Here is a 19,069-nt window from a genome sequence, read left to right as displayed (position 1 = left end):
GGTTTGACAGTGGGTGTGCTCATTCCCTGGAAGCTTCTCGTGAAACCACAGCTCTTATCAGGTTCTGGCAATCCCTATCTCTCCCTGCCCTTTGAGGCATAAGTGGGTACAGGATGCCCTTCTGCTACTAGCTCCGAGGTACTTTATTATTCTGTACTGGTTTCTCTTAACTGTTCCCATGTAGCTCTTTTCAGCGACCCCCTCTGAGGGTGTCACTGGTTTCCTGCCAGCATGCTGACCAGTGCAATGATTAAGAACTGGCATTTGCCAACCCTTCCACACGCACATGCCATACACTAGATCAAGAGAATTTTAAATTTCTAAACAGTTTTTTATTATAATATAATGAAAACAAGCAAATGGGATACCGATGGAAATCTCTCAAGAACTAAAAGAAAACCAATATTTGAATGAATGTAAAATGGTTGAAAGCAAAATTCCACCATGATTCTAAAGGAGAAAGAATGAAGCACATCAAATCTAATTGGAAACAGAGAAGAGATTTATGGAGGCATAGATTAATTATGTGAGGCAAAATTCTAATTTTTGCAATGCTTGGTATTTAGAAGGCTGCTGTGAGCAAAAGTCAGATAGTCTACATTCCATCCCTGGGAGAGTAGTATAATCACTCACTGTTTGCACAGGAGCCAAGTGAGATTCTGGAGGTGACATGAGTTCCTCAAGGCCACACAGCTGAAGTTATACACCAAAACCTTCTCCACCGGGATTTGAGGCAGAATCTTATACCACACATGTCCGCATGTCTATGCTTACTCAAACACAGACTTTGTTGATAAATCATATAAACACCTACATCATATAAACATGCTACATCAATCTTAGATTCATAAGCATTTTCTGGGGATTTAATACCTGAGGACTATGTGGACTGCTAAATTAACTACAACATAAACTTTAGGAGGGGATGTCTAGTCTCAATGTTTTATGTAGCAGAAGTTCAAACGTCTCAAATATCCAAAACAGAGGAAATCATATGATGGAACTAAGAAAACATACCTTGTTCACTTCACATTTGATCTAAGAGCTTTATATAAAGGAATTCTTTTTTAAAAGTGCTGGAGCCGGGGCTTCCCTGGTGGCGCAGTGGTTGAGAATCTGCCTGCCGATGCAGGGGACACGGGTTCGAGCCCTGGTCTGGGAAGATCCCACATGCCACGGAGCAACTGGGCCCGTGAGCCACAACTACTGTGCCTGCGCGTCTGGAGCTTGTGCTCCGCAACAAGAGAGGCGGCGATAGTGAGAGGCCCGCGCACCGCGATGAAGAGTGGCCCCCACTTGCCGCAACTAGAGAAAGCCCTCGCACAGAAACGAAGACCCAACACAGCCAAAAATAAATTAAAAAAAAAAAAAAATGCTGGAGCCAACAGAAACTGATCCCCACCTACGTATCTGAGCTCATCTACTGCTGGTCCCCTCCTTCACTTGGTCCATCCCACCGACTTGCTTCAAGTTCTCTGAATACACAAAGCTTAGTTCCATTTTAGGGGCTTTGCCTTATTTCCTAGGAAGCCCAGCCATGCACTGAAAGGATGGAGGTTGTATGTCAGCCAGCCTTTCTATGAATTTTGAAGTGAGAGGATTTTTCAGTATTTCTTGTCCTCAAAGGAGTCCCCTTGGGGTCTTTGCATTTGACGTTTTCCCTGCCTGGAGTGCTCTGCCTGAGTATTTGCATACATGCATGCCTCCTTTATACTTTCCAGGTCTCAGTTTAAGGTCATCTCTTCAGAGAGGCCCGAACACCCAAGCCCACTCTTATCATCAAGACCTGCTTTATTGTCTCCACAGCACTTACTGCTATCTAAAGCTGTGAATTCATTGATTTGTTTACTTGTTTACTGTCTATGCCTTTCCACACCATGAAAGCAGGAATTCTGCTTTTGTTACTCATCAATATAACCCCAGTGCCTATAGCAAGTCCTGGTCTATAGGAAGTGTTCTTTAAATGTTTGTTAAATGCACGCGTGCACACACACACACACACACAAGCATATCCTTTTGTGTTTACATGTGTACATGAACATGTACAGAATCGCTGCAGGCTACTTCTGTTTTGACATTTTTTCTGAATCCACACTAAACAGCAAAACAACTTTGATTTACTTTTTCAAATTAAATTTGCAATTTGTATACAGTAAAATTTATTATTACTTTTCAAGTTACATTGTTCTATGAGTTTGGTAAATGTACAGAGTCACGTAACCACCATCATAATCAGGATACAGACTGTTCCATCACCCCGAAACATTCCTTCCTGCTGCCCCTTCGGAGTCAACCCCTCCTCTATGCCTAACCCCTGGCAATCACTGGTCTGTTCTCTGTCTCTATAGTTTTGCCTTTTCCACAATGTCATATAAATGGATTTATAGTGTACGCAGCTTTTAAAATCTGGCTTCTCACACTTCGCATAATGCATTCATGCAGACTGCTGCACATTTTAATAGTTTGCTCCTTTTCATTGCTGAGTAGCATTTCATTGTGTGGATATTTCACTTGTTTACCCACTCATCAGCTGAAGGACAGCTGGAATTTTTCCATTTTTAGGGGATTATAAATAAAGCTGTTATAAACACTTCAGACAGGTTTTTGTGTATCCCAAAGTTTTCCCTTTCTCTTGGGTAAATACCTAGGACTGGGTAAATTGAATCATTTAATAGGTATATGTTTAGCTTTAAGAAACTGCAAACTATTTTCCACAGTGGCTGTACCATTTTGCCCCCCTACCACTAGTATATGAGAGTTCTAGCTTCTTCACACACTTCCCACCACCTTTTTGCCAGTTCTTTTTTTTTTTTTTTTGGTTAAATTTTGGCCTTCTATAGGTGTGTAGTGGTATCTCACCATGGTTTTAATTTGCACTTCCCTAATGCCTAGTGATACCTTAATTTACTTTCTGCTCATTCATTCATACTTTTATTGAGTGCCTCTCTGTGCCACAGTGCTGAGATGTAGAGGCTAACACATACTTTCCGCCCTCAAGGAGTTAAAGTACAGAAGAAGAGGCAGATGTGTTAACAGACATGATAAATAGTATGACTCATGCTAGAACAGGTTCTAAAGGAAGTGTAGAGGGAGTACAGAAGGGGTGGAGGTACCTATCCCAAGGAGTCTTCTCTTAAGAGCCCTTGATAAATTTCTTGTCTGATTCGGGTCCATGAAAACAAAGAGAGCAAATTCGTAAATTTCTAACATCCAAGTTTGAGATACAGTTCAAATCAGTACTAAAGAAGTAGAAGAGACCAGCCAGGACTGACTGTGCCATGCCTGATCCCCAACTCTCTCCTACTATATTACAGCTATTTGACTTGAAGAGAGAAAGGAGAGCCCTAGAGGCAGGAGGGAGTCCTAGAAAAGGAGTTCAACCCTACTCCCCTTTTAGGATATGCCCTGGGATGGGAGGGGCGGTACGGAGAGAGACTGATGGATGATATCCTGTGGCCTGAATGAGGGGTAGACACAGTGAGGGTCTTAAGAAATGACCCTGCAGATGCTTTGTAAAACTAAAATACCATTACCTAGATTAAAAATGAAGGATAAGAATGACGGAGTGAAACAATGACTGCCATAACTACTCGGCGGTGAATTCTCAGGACCCCTCCTCCCCAGCTCCATTTCAAGATGAGTTACATTTGCATTTGAGAGTGACACAAAGCCCAAACCACAAACATCAGGAGACATGAGCATGGAGTGAAGGACTAGAATGTGATACAAGCCACATGCAACTGGGAAAGCGGTTGTTGCTTTAGGATATTCACCCTCACTTAGTAAAATGGATTCTCTTCTTTATGTTGGCACCATGCCTTTTTTGTCTTTAAAAAAAAAAAAAAAAAAGATTCTTGCATAGACAGTGGTTCTAATTGTCCTTTGGGCTTTGTTTAAAGTACCCATTAAAATATCATACTGAGGGATTTATCTAAACATAATGTACATTCCAGGCAAGGAATGACCTCAATTAGGGTATTACAGAAAGCGGTGACTGCACAGCGCTAATCAGCGTGGCACTAATAAGAGTGTTATGTGTCTTGCATGATAATCAAGGCCATTTACCAGGCTCAAGCTGATGTGCTCTGAATGCAGAAACCAGATGCCTCCCCAGCTGCCTGACTGTCTGAAATCTTTCAAGGTGCCAAGGCAGAAGTGCGGGACGCACGGAGAAGAATGCTGGCTTTCATGTTCTTTTCTGGGCTCTGTCCCTGAAGCACTGGTGAATTGGCACCTACTCTATTGATCTATATTTGATTGCTAGTTATATGATATTTTCAATGACCCGGTTCCTTGGTAAGAAGGCATATTTTAGGTACAAGACACAAATGTCCTGAAACAGTATTATTAATTAATATTAATAAAAAATAAATACTATAGGTGAGATCAGTTTTCAATAGCTAAAACATAAATCACCTATATTTATGTGTCAGTGGTCTTCACTCACAAGGCACATAGCCGACTAAAATTCTCTTTGGAAAAGTGGCTCCAAATCCATTTTCTCAAGTGGCCAACAAGCTTAGGAAGGGAACAATGATCAGATGAATTTCTGCTTTTATTCCCATAGAAATAAAATTTTATCCCCTCAACCTGTCACTGGTTTAAAATATAAATACTATCTAATCAGCATGAAACATTAATCCTCAGCTAGAAGCTCAGGTTGTCACACATCTAGTATTATCTGTGGCTCCATAAGATTTAACCAGGTGCAGCTGGACAGTCCTTGTGGCCAATATCAGCAGACATTTTTCACCTTCTTCTCATTTGTTAAAAAAAGGGGGGGAAAAGCAAGGGTGAAGAGAATAGGTAAATAAACTATGGTACAGCCATGCTATAGAAGACAGTATAACTACTGGCGAAAAAATGAGGTAGATTTTTCTGGACTGATTTGGAAACTGTCCAAGTTACATGCTCAGTGAGAAAAAAACCTATTTTCAAACCAATGTAAATAGTAGTGATTTCATTTTTATATACACATAAACTATATCATTATATCTAGAAAACAAGTGGGAGGAAAAGATACTCAACTATTTTACATGGTTATTCAAGGTAGGGAGTGGGAACTATTAGGGGCCTTTCGCTTTGGCATTATTTAATTTTTGAGTTTTCTATCACCTTGTATTACTTTTTACTCAGAGGGGGGAAAAATCTTTTCAAAGAGTTGCAAGCCTTTGATTTTTCTGAAATGTAAGGTCTGATGGGAAAAGAGAGGAGATAAGGAAACTGGAATGATAACTGTGACAGTATTTACCATCCATACAATTTTCAGAACTAAACTAACGTTGTTAATTCTGACTCTGACGAATCTAAACCTTGACACTACAGGGCTCATTTATGGAGAGCAGTGAGGAAGTGCCTCGGTGTCTCTGGGTGGGAAAGAAAATGATATTCACAGATCTTTCATCTTTAAACCTGTATCTCTAGTCATAGTCTGATTTTGGATTCTCAGGCCAAGGCCAGTTGCATCTTGAGCGGTAATGGCACAAGCGCTATTGCCAACAGTGATACACAAAGAAATCACACACACACGGAGCTCGTGGGGATCTGTCTGCAGCACAAAATCATGCATTCAAGAAGTGAGAGCCAATTCAACTGGAATTACACACCCCAGGGAGAGGGTGCAACTAACTGTCGTAGTCATCTGTCTCTAAGAGCATGCCTGGGCAACAAGCTGACCTTTCTTGCTGGTCTCTCTATTTCTGTTTCCAAGCTCTGGTCCTACCATTTGGAATGCACAGAGCCAGCAGTCAACAGCAGGAGGAAGTCACATTATGCTTCTGGTTCCTGATTCTGACTTGTGATCCTAACCACACTTTTGAAGAAGCACACTGCCTGGTGGCTTTTGAAATGCAGAAATTTATGGGCTTATTTTTCAGGGCATATCTGCTGTGAGTGCTCCAAATATGAAAAGAAAGAATGAGAGGACCTTTCCAGAAAGAGTTCCTGGTAAAAGCAAGTAAGACTCATTCAAGCATGGTGCTTCCCAAGCTTCACTGACAGAAATGAGTCCAAGGGTTTGAAAAAAGCTGACAGCATAAAGTGTGTGTGTGTGTGTGTGTGTGTGTGTGTGTGTGTGTATGTATGTGAGAAAGAGAGAGAGAGAGAGAGATGTGTGTGTCTGTTTTAAACAAAGGTCCTTTGGAATTTTCTTTTGTAGACAGACAATAATATAGTACTAGTACTATGATAATGTAGGTCAAGGACTTCCCTGGTGGCGCAGTGGTTAAGAATCCGCCTGCCAATGAAGGGGACACGGGTTCGAGCCCTGGCCCGGGAAGATCCCACATGCTGTGGAGCAACTAAGCCTGTGCGCCACAACTACTGAGCCTGCGCTCTAGAGCCCGTGAGCCACAACTACTGAGCCCATGTGCCATAATTACTGAAGCCCACGCTTCCCAACAAGAGAAGCCACCACAATGAGAAGCCTGAGCACCACAAGGAAGAGTAGCCCGTGCTCGCTGCGACTAGAGAAAGTCCGCACACAGCAACGAAGACCCAACGCAGCCAAAAATAATAATAATAATAATAAATAATAATAATGTAGGTCAATTGAAGTTTTATCAAAAATTTTTCTATAAATATATACCACAATAGCCTATAGGATAGTCAAATTTTGACCATATACAAATGAAGCTTATAAATGCATATAAAGGCAGCTCATTACTCTGTAAATACACACTGAATATATTCATATTTATTATCTTACAGCACATATAGGCAAGCATTACCTTTCCTTCTCTGTTTTACACACATAAATATTTATTTAAAAGGAACTGTATATGTTTTGCAGACTTATATAAACTCTTACATAAGCTGATGTCCGTGGACGAATGATAATAAATCAAGTATGTTCATTTTGTGAACAGGCATCGTTTTAGGAAACTGAAAAGCAAACAAAAGTAAATACTGGGAATTCTTACATTAGGTAGAAAGTTGGACTAATAGACTCTAAAGCCCTTTCTGGGGCTCAGGTTCTCTCTGATTCGAAGATCTTGTGCCTGGACCAGATGAAGCCACAGGAAAACCTCTCTTGAATATAGATCCATGGTAAGAAATGGAACACTTTCAAAATTGAACAGAACAAAACAAACTTCTAAACCACTTGTGTCAGGGCACTGACACAAGTGCCCAGAGGTTGGCAGAGAACTTGTAGCAAAGTGATACTTATTCTCCGTATTAGCAAATCAGTCAACCTGCTTTCAAATCAGCTGTCCTTAAAAAGCTATTTTTTTCTAAACAGAGCTCCATACAACTTCGTGATCCCTATTCTATTCCAGACGAAGATTTCTCTTTGTTCTTTGCACATGGTGTCAGCAAGATTTTGCTCATGATCGATAAAAGCTCTCTCTTCATTTCCAGCAGATTTTTAATGACAGAGCACAGAAATGCTCATGGAATCCACTCTTAGAAGAAAGTTTTTCTCCCTAGGGTGGGGATGAGGAAGGGGCTGTAATATTTCCCGTGTTATGACAACAGAGGTCAGCCTGAGTGTTCTTTGTCGCTGGTGCCAAAGGTCACGCTCATACATCTCCACTAACTGTTGACCTCCCTACCTGCTCCTGTTTTTCTAGCCCCATTTCTTGCCTTGTAGCCTCTGATCCAGAACAAACCGTTTAACGCTTGACAAGCGAAACAGCTGCTTAGCTCATGATTCAGGCCCAAAATGGCCCTTAGAGTTTTGTCATTTATGTCAAAAAAATTCCATTCTAACAGGCTAGGAAATGCATGCGATCACAGTGACCTGGGAGCTCAAGGAAGGGTACATCACACCCTGCTTCCAGGCACAGTGGATGGAAATATGAGTCTGGAGAGGTCCACTCCATTAGCCCCATAGCCGGATATTGCTCACTTGTATCCAATTTAACCCCACCCAGAGAACAGGCTTCTGATCCTCTCAAGCTCCTGATGTCTGTGGTCATCGTATGCTTCGTGAAAGGCCCCAGCCCGGGTGGAGGTGCTCAACCTTCCTTCCTCACAGCCTTCCAGACCAGGAATGTGGAAGCCAGCCTCTACTCTCTTCCCTCCCTGTGTCTAGTCAATCACTGAGAAATATGATGCTATTTTCTGTATTTCTCCCAAACCTGTTCCTTTCTTTCCACCTCTGCTTTAGGCCAGGCCCTCCTCATCCCTCGTCCAGCTCACCCTAACAGGGCTGAGGTGCAGCGGGCATGGATCTGTAGGGCTGTGCCCACTTCTGCAATACTGAAGTATGTGTGTCATGGGTACTGCCCTGAGTCCTGAGCCTTGGATCTCTCCATGGTCCAGCAACAGAGGGGTCTGCTTGACCCAGCAGGGGCCTCAGGACCTGGTTCCAGTGCTTTGGCTTTCTTCTCCTCTGACTGGGAAATGCCCTGTGGTTAAATGATTTTAATATCTCCTGTTTTATCTTCTGGGAACAACGTGTGTTGATTTTATTAGGAATAGCTGATGTACAATATTATATGTTTCAGGTATACAACACAGTGATTCACAATTTTTAAAGGTTATACTCCATTTATAGTTATTATAAAATATTGGCTGTGCTGTGCTATAAAATATATCCTTGCAGCTTATTTATTTTAGACATAGTGGTTTGTATCTCTTAATCTGCTATCCCTATCTTGCCCCTCCACCCTTCCCTCTGCCCACTGGTAACCGCTAGTTTGTTCTCTATATCTGTGAGTCTGTTTCTATTTTGTTATATTCACTAGTTTGTTTCATTTTTTAGATTCAACATATAATTGATTATAATATAGTATTTGCCTTTCTCTGACCTATTTCACTAAGCATAATACCCTCCAAATCCATTGTTGCAAATGGCAAAATTTCATTCTTTTCTTATGGCTCCGTAGTATTCCATTGTGTACATATACCACATCTTCTACATCGATTCCTCTGTTGATGAACACTTAGGTTGCTTCCATATCTTGCCTATTGTAAATAATGATACTATGTGCATTGGGGTGCACGTACCTTTTTTTTTTTTTATATGTACAGATGGCACATGGTGCCAATTTTGTTTGCAGATATTACAGTATTCCAAAGTTCACAAGTTACGCCTTTGCCACAGCCTTGGCTAAATCTTGAACGAGCGCAGAATTCAGCTGTGCTAGAGTGCTGATCTTAGCGTGCTTAGATGTGGCATACTTGTTCTTGATAGTCACGTGCTTTGTAAGCCCACGATTCACCATGACTATATTCTTAGCCAGGTGTTGCATAACAACAAGAAGGGATTGTTGACAGTGTATGACAGGTAATGCTGTAGAGTTGGTGTCCATTCACCATTATCAAGAATTTTCAGTGCTAAGCAAAAAGCTCCCGCTGCAACCTGAGAAGGAGGAAAGTGCACCGTATCGTAGTCCAACACAGTTCCAACAGATATTTGGCCAAAGTTTGTAGCTCAGCATCAACCTCTCCAATCTTAGATGCTCTCCGAAGGAAATGCAGGGGTAAGAGGGTGACCCAGACTAAAATTTAAAGCTCTTAGAATCTTCATTTCCATCTGTCTGATTTGGTACTTAGTGTAAGTGTTGTCAGTCACAAAGGCAAAGTCACCAATTTCTTGAGGGTACATTTCCTCATATTTGCTTGCAATAAACATGGCAGTGACACCAACCAGCTGCAGCATCTTCTTGGGCACACAACTATCCTGCATGAACTGATCAATAATGGAAACAGTCATGCACATGGTCTCCCGGAGTAACTGAATTTCATTTGAACCTGCACTAGCCAGTCAATTAGGATGGCTCTCATGTTTCCAGTGACTTCACGACCCAGTAGGTATTTTGGTCTGACTGCTTGCTCTTCCTCAAGTTGTCTCAGATAAGCATAGATATCTTTTACATATTCACTACAAAGGTTTGGATCCGCTCTGTCTTCTGCATCCACACCATTCACTGCAAGAATTACATCAGAGAAAGCCTGGCACAGATACTCTTCTGCAGGGGCACAGCCAGATGTTTCCATGGGGTTTGGAGAGGGAGTATCAACCAAAATAGGCTCAGGGGGAAGTTTCTCTTCTTTAACAGGCTCGGCTTCTGACTCTGGCTCCAGATCCAGCTCCGTTTGGGGCTCTGGCACAGGCACGGGAGCCTTTTCCAGAGGTTTTGGTAGATTTTAGCAATAACATTTCCAGCACCTTAAGTTTTTGCTTCCTTTTTCAGGGGCAGTTTGACCTGTGGCTGTTCACTGACTTTGTTGCCGATGTCTCCAAGAGCTGTTCTCGGCCTCAGCCCGGGCTTAGAGGCTGCAACAGTGGCCACAGACACGCGCTTTGTGCCTGCCATACTGACCTTCGCCTTATTTTCAGCATTAATTTTCGTGTTCTTCCTCTCTCCGTCCGTCCGCACCCCAAACTCTCCCACCATTTTAGGGGCCCACCGACCGCCATCCTCCGCCCAAATCAGTCCTGGTCCACTCCTGCCAGGGGAGCTCCAGCAGGCGAGATAGGGAGAGGAGACGCAGTGAGCCAGGAGAGCCGCGTTTGTTCACCGTCCCTAGCAGCTCACCCTGGTGATCCGGAGCGCCATGGCTTCCTCTGCACCAGGCAGCAGCTCAGTGGGAAGAAGCAGAGCACGGAAGCCCCTGACCAGCCGGGGATCTTGAACCCACCACAGGCCAACAGCCGTTCCCTCATGTACCTTTTTGAAGTAGTTGTTTTCGTTTTTTTCTTCAGATATATACCCAAGAGTGGAATTGCTGGGTCATATGGTGGTTCTATTTTCAGTTTTCCTTCTTTTTTTTTTTTAGTATTTATTTATTTATTCATTTGTTTGCACTGGGTGTTAGTTGCGGCCAGCAGGCTCCTTAGTTGTGGCTCGCCAGCTCCTTAGTTGCAGCACATGGGCTCCTTAGTTGCGGCAGGCAGGCTCCTTAGTTGTGGCATGTGAACTCTCAGTTGCGGCATGCATGTGGGATCTAGTTCCCTGACCAGGGGTCGAACCTGGACCCCCTGCATTGGGAGCGTTGAGTCTTATCCACTGCACCACCAGGGAAGTACTGTTTTCCACAGTGGCTGCACCAATCTACATTCCCACCAACAGTGTACAGTTCTCTCCACACCCTCGCCAGCATTTGTTATTTGAATACCACCTCTCTTTAACAGAGCCTCCAACCAGCTTCCAACCTGCCTAGTCTAATCTATCTTCCATGTACCTTCAAGAGATCTTTCCATAAGGAAAACGGAATCACAAACTCACTTACTAGCCTGAAACCTTTTAGTGGTTCTCCACTGGCCCTTCAGGATAAAGCTCAGATTCTTTAGTGTGGCCACAGGGCCCTCCAAGACCTGGCTCCTGTCCATCTCTCCAGCCTCATTCCTCAGAAATCCCTCCTTCCAATCTTTGCTACCTGCTGTGCAACATGTTTGCATCTTTACCCTTCCCCATCCTTGTCAGTTTGGAGAACTCCTAAACTTCAGTCTTCTATTAACCCAGTAGAGAGGAACATCCTCTGTAAATTCTTCCAGACACATTAAAAAGTATTCACTTCCCCCACTGAGCTATCTTGGGATCCTGTGAATTCCCACAGCCCTTAGCATGGTGCCTGACACAGAGAAAAGCCGCAGCAGAGAGTGATCATTCATCGGCAAGTCTCTTCCTGGAGGGCAGGGGCCATGTCTTATTCATCTTTAGTACAAAACGTGGCAAAGAGTAGTCACTCAACAAATGCTTATTTAGTTAATCAATAAATAACCTGTTCTTGGATTCCTTTAAAATCAGAGTATTTGCCTAATACCTTCAAAAGTGACTTTTTGGAAACATATCATTATATTTCCTAATTTCCAAATATATGGAGTTTTGTTTTGGTAACTGATTTGTAGCTGAATTTCCTTGTGGTAGGAGATCATGCATGGTGGTATTTTGAAATATGTTGGAACTGCTTTACAATTTAAAAAAAATTTTTTTATTTCTTGGTCGCACCGCATGGCATGTGGGATCTTAGTTCCCCAACCAGGGATCAAACCCGCGCCCCCGGCAGTGGAAGTTGCGGAGTCTTAACCACTGGACCACCAAGGAAGTCTTTACAATTTTTGCTTTTTTGTTTTTTCCAGCTTTATTGAGGTATGATGGACAATTTTAAAATGTACATGTTTAAGGTGTGCAATGTGATGATTTGATATATATATAGCTTGTGAAATGATTACCATAATCAAGTTAATACACATATACATCAACCCACATTTAAGATCTACTCCACAAATTTCAAGTATACAATACAGAATTATTTATCTATTGTCACTATGACACACATAGAACTAGAGTCATATTAGATCCCCGGAACTTATTCAACTTACAACTGAAAGTTTGTACACTTTGCCAATACTTCTTCATTTCCCCCAGTTTCTAATGTTATTGCTTGGCTTCCCTCTAGAGCAACGAGTGTATTTTCTCGTGGACAGACTTAAGACTTCCTCCACACAAACTGGACTTCCTTTTGGAAAAGTAAAACTCTCAAGAGTTCATATACTAATATGTAACTCAAAGGGGCACTTCTTATGTCTTTAAAGCATGTTTCATACAGATTGTTTGAAGATAAAACATAGGAACCCAAATCAGTTCAATTGTTGGCAGAAACCCAGTTCACTCTTGCCCATCCTGATTTATGACCCTGCGTGAGACATACAAATGCTATTTCTCCTCACCCGCCCCTCACCCCCTTTCCCTTTGTTTCAAAATGTCAGGCATCTACCCAGAGTTACATTTCACCTTTGCTCTCTGGAAAGGCTGATTGCTTGGGTCATTAATCTTGGCCCAGAAAGAAGGTCCTCACTGCTACCGACTGTGGAAATGATTGGTCCTGGTGCATCCCAGAGAATGGTTTTCTAGGGCTGCGGCGCCAGAAAAATCAAACCCAGAGTGACTGAGTCTGGGACAAGCGCAGCAGTTTTTCACTCAACGTCACCTTCTCTGGCTGCTGCTTAAGAGAAATGATGTAATAACTCAGGGAGCCCACGGTGACAGAGCACTAGAGCACAGGCAGACTGCTGTCCCAGCAGAGCAGCTATAAAACCAGCTTTAACCGGAACGCTAGTACCAGCGCTTACAGATTCACACGTGGGCTCCCTTTCTCCTCATGATGGCGCACCCCACTCTGACTACAGTTGTGGTAAAGGACAGGAAGCCTTGAGCTTCCAACTGCAGCCTCCAGGCGGGATACGGATGAAGTGCATTCAAGGCCTGTAGCAGATTCCCAGAATATTTATGGTACACTCACCATGTGCCAGGTACCTCACGCACATCATCTTGTTTAATGCATCAACGATCCTGCTTTCCCTGCCATCCCGCTCCCCCACCGCAGGGTGGCCAGATAAAGTCAGGTCACCAGTCATATTCGATCTAAAAAACTTTTAGTATAAGTATGTCCCATGCAGACTTCCCTGGTGGCACAGTGGTTAAGAATCCGCCTGCCAATGCAGGGGACACGGGTTCCAGCCCTGGTCCGGGAAGATCTCGCATGCCGCGGAGCAACTAAACCCGTGCGCTACAACTACTGAGCCTGCGCTCTAGAGCCCACGTGCCACAACTACTGAAGCCCACGTGCCTAGAGCCCGTGCTCCGCAACAAGAGAAGCCACTGCAATGAGAAGCCCGCGCACCACAACGAAGAGTAGCCCCCGCTCACCGCAACTAGAGAAGGTCCGCACGCAGCAACAAAGACCCAACGCAGCCAAAAATAAATAAATTAAAAAGAAAAAAAAAAGTATGTCCCATGCACTATTTGGGACATACTTACACTAAAAATTATTTGCTGTTTATCTGACATTCACTTTTTTAAAATTCAAGTATAGTTGATTTACAATGTTATGTTAGTTTCAGGTGTACAGCACAGTGATTCAGTTATACATAAATATATATCTATTCTTTTTCAGATTCTTTTCCCTTATAGGCTATTACAAAATATTGAGTATAGTTCCCTGTGCTATAGTAGGTCCTCGTTGGTTATCTATTTTATATATAGTAGGATGTATAAGTTAATCCCAACCTCCTAATTTATCCCTTTCCCCCTTGGTAACCATAAGTTTGTTTTCTATGTCTGTGGGTCTATAAAATTCACATTTAACTAGGCACCCTAGTTGCATTTTTATTTGCTAAATATGGTAATCATATCTTAGGAGACATTTGGCAATGTCTGGAGACGGTTTTGATTACCACGAGCTTGGGGGAGGAGGGTTACTAGTGGCATCTAGTGGGCAGAGGCCAGGGATACTGCTAAATATTTTATAATGCACAGGACAGCTCTTCCACCCCCAAAGAATTATCCAGCCCAAATGTCAATAGTGCCCAGGATGAGATCCTGCTGTAAACTAGTCACTGCGCCCAGCTGTGGCACAAGTACTCAAAATTGATAGAGATAATAAGGATATTTTAAAACTTGTTTTCAGACAGAGGTTTGGAAACAGACTTCGGAAGACTTTAGATTTCATTCCTGTATGAATGCATTTTGTTTTTATGTTAGTTTTTGTTATTAAGTTTTAAGCTCTTTTGATTTTTTTTTTTTGCTATGAAATTGATCTACAGGGGTTGCCATTTTTTTCTCCTCATATGCTTTTAAACACACCCTAAAGAACAAGTACAGGTGGCACACAATAAGAAGAACAAAGGAATGTGTTTTCCCCCTGGGGTTTTGGTAGAGGGCAGCATTCTCCATCAAATGCTTTCTGATAACACCTGCAGCTTATAAATGCTCATTACCAAAAAAAAGGTAATAACCATCTACTTCCTATAGCATTTGTGTTCTTGTTTCATAGTGTGGGAAAGTTTGCTCTTAAAATTCCCTGCTAATCCTCAGGAATGGGGAAACAGTGCCATTAGTAAAAGCACCTGGCTTTAACCACCTGTCCCGACAAGGTTACTCTAGTAGAGCCGTGGCCATTCAGCGGGAGGGGCCCACACTGGGTTCCAAAGACCTGCAGTCAGAACTCTGGGAAACATGTATTCTCTTCGGGTCGTCTCAGCCCCTGCGTCCTGGAGTCCACCTCTCCATTCCCATGCATCATCCAGCCCCATGGTATCACCATCACCAAAGTTCACTACCTTCTCTCAGCACTCATAGCCATCCTCCATAATGACTCACCTTTTCTTCCCTCCTGCCTGATCTCCTCAAACCCTGCTGCTTAATTTTCCAGTGTCCTGGAGGATGGCTCAGTAAATCCACCTCAACAATGAAATGCTTTACTGCAGCCTCAACCTTTCCACTCTCCCCATTCTTTTTTGAACTTGCCCATTAGTGATTCCCCTTTTGTCTACCTGCTGAATACAGTATCAAGATTCCCTTTTTCCTGTCTTGAGCTCCTTGTATCCCAGGTGGCTCCTCCTCCCCTAAGCAGTCAGAGACCCTATGGGCACGCAATGACCAGCCTTTCAGATATGCTCAGATAATATACTCAGCTTAGGCTCCACTGGGACATGGCCACAACCCCCTTTATAGATTTAAAAACTGAAGATTAAAAAAAAAAATCAGCCTTAGCACTGAATTACCATTGTTCAACATCATTAGTCTTCAGGGTCATGCAAATTAAAACCACAGTGAGATACCATTCCGTGCCCACCTAGGGCTGGCAAGGATGTGGGGCAACTGGAACTCTCAGACATTACTGGTGAGAGTGTAAAATGGCACAACTTTAGAGAACTGGCAGTTTCTTAAAAAATTAAACACACATCTACCCTGTAATCCAGAAATCCTACTCCTGGGTATTTATCGAAGAGAAATGAAAATGTAAGCAGAGCTGAAGCTGCTCAAAAGACTTGTATAAAAATGGTCAGAAAGCAGCCTTTAGGAAAATTAAAATTAACCCCTCTCCTCCCCCCAAAAAAGCCCCACATAAAACTGCAGGCAACTCAAATGTCCATCAATGGGAGAATGGAGAAACACATTATGTGAATCTATATAAAGGGATACTATTTTACAATAAAAAGGAATGAACTGCTGATACATGCAACGTTATGAATTTTTCAATGAATTTTTAAAACATTATGCTGAGTTAAAGAAGCCAGAAAGTTCCATACTTTATTTCTGTGAAATTCAGGAATGGGCAGAACTAATCTTTGGCTATAGAAATCAGAACAGTAGTTGACTTTGGGGTGGGGAGTGGAGGGACTGATTGAAAATGGGTATAATATCCTATTTATCTTGATTTGGGTGGTGGTTACATGGATGTATACAATTGTCAAAATCCGCAGAACGGTACACTTAAGAGGAATCTTTTTGCATGTAAATTACAACCTCAATTTAACAAAGAGTGGTCAGGTGACAACAGGAGCAAGATTACATTATCAGTAATATACCAAAGCTCCAGGCATAGGACTAGATACTTTATAAACTAATCTGATTTGGAAGCATTCAAACTGTATTGCTTTGGGCTTAGCACTATGTCAACTGGTTGTGTTTGAACAGACAACATTTTTTTTGCTTTTAACAGCAGAGGTGATCAAAGGCCAGGCAGGGCTCAGGTTCCATACTGAAGCTCCTTCCACTCTCTTGGCCAAGCTCTCCTGGACAAAGGTAACTCTTGAAGAGGCAGTTCCTAACCCTGGGGACTAAGGAAACGCAGGCCATTCCTCCTTGCCAAAGGGAGATTTCCTGAGGCAGCTGCCCTTCTGATCGTGACCATGCTATGTTGCCCAGAATGGTCTCCAGCAGCCATCTAGATGCATCAAATACAAACTACAGCCTGCAGTGAACCACCACACAGTCCAGAGTTACTGTTTCTAAGGATTCAAACTACAGAAGAGATAGTTCCGAATTTTGTGACCTCAGTGAGGACTTCACCTTCTACCGTATATCTCCTAGCCAAACTCCTGACACACACACACACACACACACACACACACACACGAGCTAGAAAGAACATTTAGCCCCAGAGGCAGCAATAATTGTGAGATTATTGAATAAGATTACATGTTAATTAATAAGATTAATAGGTAAGTAGGGAAAGCAAGTAATTTCTTTGCTTAACTCAGGGGCTCTCGAAGTTTGGTGGCCAAAGAACACTTGTGGAGGTTTCTAAATACCACGGATGCCTGGAGGTCGGTGTGAAGTCTGACAACCCGTCTGGATAAACAAAGTGGAGGTGTGCTTTGATATAGAGTTAGATTAAGGAAGATTTAAAAAAAGGTTTTCAGAAGTCTAGCAGTCATTTTCATTTGGTAGGAGTCAGGTTGAAGAAGTTCAAGTGCAATTTTAGAGACTGACAAGCTTAGTAACACGGAGGTATTTGCTGGTCAAGCCTGTTTTATAAATGCCTTTGTCTTCTGAGGGCAAGGTGAAGATGTGAACTGGCCAGTGTTTGCTAGTTTCATTAAGGTCTTGAAAAGGTGAACGTAGTGACATTTTAAAGGGGAGGCAGATCAAAAAAAAGATTTGGGAGTGGGCGGTATTCTGGCTGGGAAATGAGTTTCCATGGAAACACTCTCCTTCCATCAGAGTCCAGTTTGCACAAAGGCAAACCAAACAGAGTTTTAAAAAATACCTCATGAGCTCTCTGATAGACTGAGTTTCCAGAGGTGACAAAGGAGGGAAAAGCTTCTGACATTAAATCAGGACAGGCACAAATTACAAAGCTAAAATGCACCCCTCGTCCATTCTACGGTGTTCTAAGAAATGGTAGACTGTGATTAACCCTAACCAACACTGGGGGGCACCCTGGGTTCACAGGATACAGAGATGAGGTGCTTTTAAAAGGCTTTTTCCTGCTGACCTTTACCTGCAAGTCTGAGGGGAAGCTGGAATCAAGTCAGACTCCTGCCTGTCCTAAAAGCTAAGCCCACGAAAGCTGTTGCGCTTTTTCTTTCCTGCAGGGTTCTCGTTCACATGCATTCTAAGTCAACTGCTGCACTCTTAAATTAGACCTGGCAGGGTACCTGCCCTGGGGGGATGAATACATAGATTGGAAAGGCAGGGTGCCCTCCAGCTCTGAGGGCCAGAGACCCAGCCAGGGGCGGCCAAAGCACAAAGCAGCCTCAGTGAGGGTTAGAATATAAGGTGGAGCCCTTAAGGATTGGAGATCAGTATTGTTTAAAGTGAAAATCCAGACAGATTGGTTCAAGATGGCAGAGTAGAAGGACGTGCGCTCACTCCCTCTTGTGAGAGCACTGGAATCACAACTAACTGCTGAACAATCATCGACAGGAAGACACTGGAACTCACCAAAAAAGATACCCCACATCCAAAGACAAAGGAGAAGCCACAATGAGATGGTAGGAGGGGCGCAATCACAATAAAATCAAATCCCATAACTGCTGGGTGGGTGACTCACAGACTGGAGAACACTTATACCACAGAAGTCCAGCCACTGGAGTGAAGGTTCTGAGCCCCAGGTCAGGCTTCCCAACATGGGGGTCTGGCAACGGGAGGAGGAATTCCCAGAGAATCAGACTTTGAAGTCTAGAGGGATTTGACTGTAGGACTTCAACAGGACTGGGGGAAACAGAGACTCCACTCTTGGAGGGCACACACAAAGTAGTGTGTGCATCAGGACCCAGGGGAAGGAGCAGTGACCCCCATAGGAGACTGAACCAGACCTACCTGCTAGTGTTGGAGGGTCTCCTGCAGAGGTGGGGGGGGGTGGCTGTGTCTCACCGTGAGGACAAGGACACTGGCAGCAGAAGTTCTGGGAAGTACTCCTTGGCTTGAGCCCTCCCAGAGTCTGTCATTAGCCCCACCAAAGAGCCCAGGTAGGCTCCAGTGTTGGGTTGCCTCAGGCCAAACAACCAACAGGGAGGGAACCCAGCCCCACCCATCAGCAGCCAAGTGGATTAAAGTTTTACTGAGCTCTGCCCACCAGAGCAACAGTCAGCTTGACCCACCACCAGTCCCTCCCATCAGGAAACTTACACAAGCCTCTCAGATAGCCTCATCCACCAGAGTGCAGACAGCAGAAGCAAGAAGAACTACGATCCTGTAGCCTATAGAACAAAAACCACATTCACAGAAAGACAGACAAGATGAAAAGGCAGAGGGTTATGTACCAGATGAAGGAACAAGATAAAACTGCAGAAAAACAACTAAATGAAGTGGAGATAGGCAACCTTCCAGAAAAAGAATTCAGAATGAGAGTGAAGATGATCCAGGACCTCGGAAAAAGAATGGAG

General features: G+C 43.2%; 1 protein-coding gene and 1 pseudogene across 1 annotated transcript in view; both read right to left on the bottom strand.

Moving 5' to 3' along the window:
• SV2C (synaptic vesicle glycoprotein 2C) overlaps window positions 1-19,069 on the bottom strand; it is a 247,845-nt gene that overhangs the window by 33,881 nt on the left and 194,895 nt on the right. The gene's annotated exons all lie outside the window — the stretch shown is intronic.
• LOC137755177 (G2/mitotic-specific cyclin-B1-like) lies at window positions 9,033-10,561 on the bottom strand (annotated as a pseudogene).

Source organism: Eschrichtius robustus, chromosome 2 (genome assembly GCF_028021215.1).
Source record: "Eschrichtius robustus isolate mEscRob2 chromosome 2, mEscRob2.pri, whole genome shotgun sequence".
NCBI classification, from domain to species: Eukaryota; Metazoa; Chordata; class Mammalia; order Artiodactyla; family Eschrichtiidae; genus Eschrichtius; species Eschrichtius robustus.
Note: the sequence above shows the minus strand (reverse complement) of the source record. Positions and strands in the feature narration are given on the sequence as shown.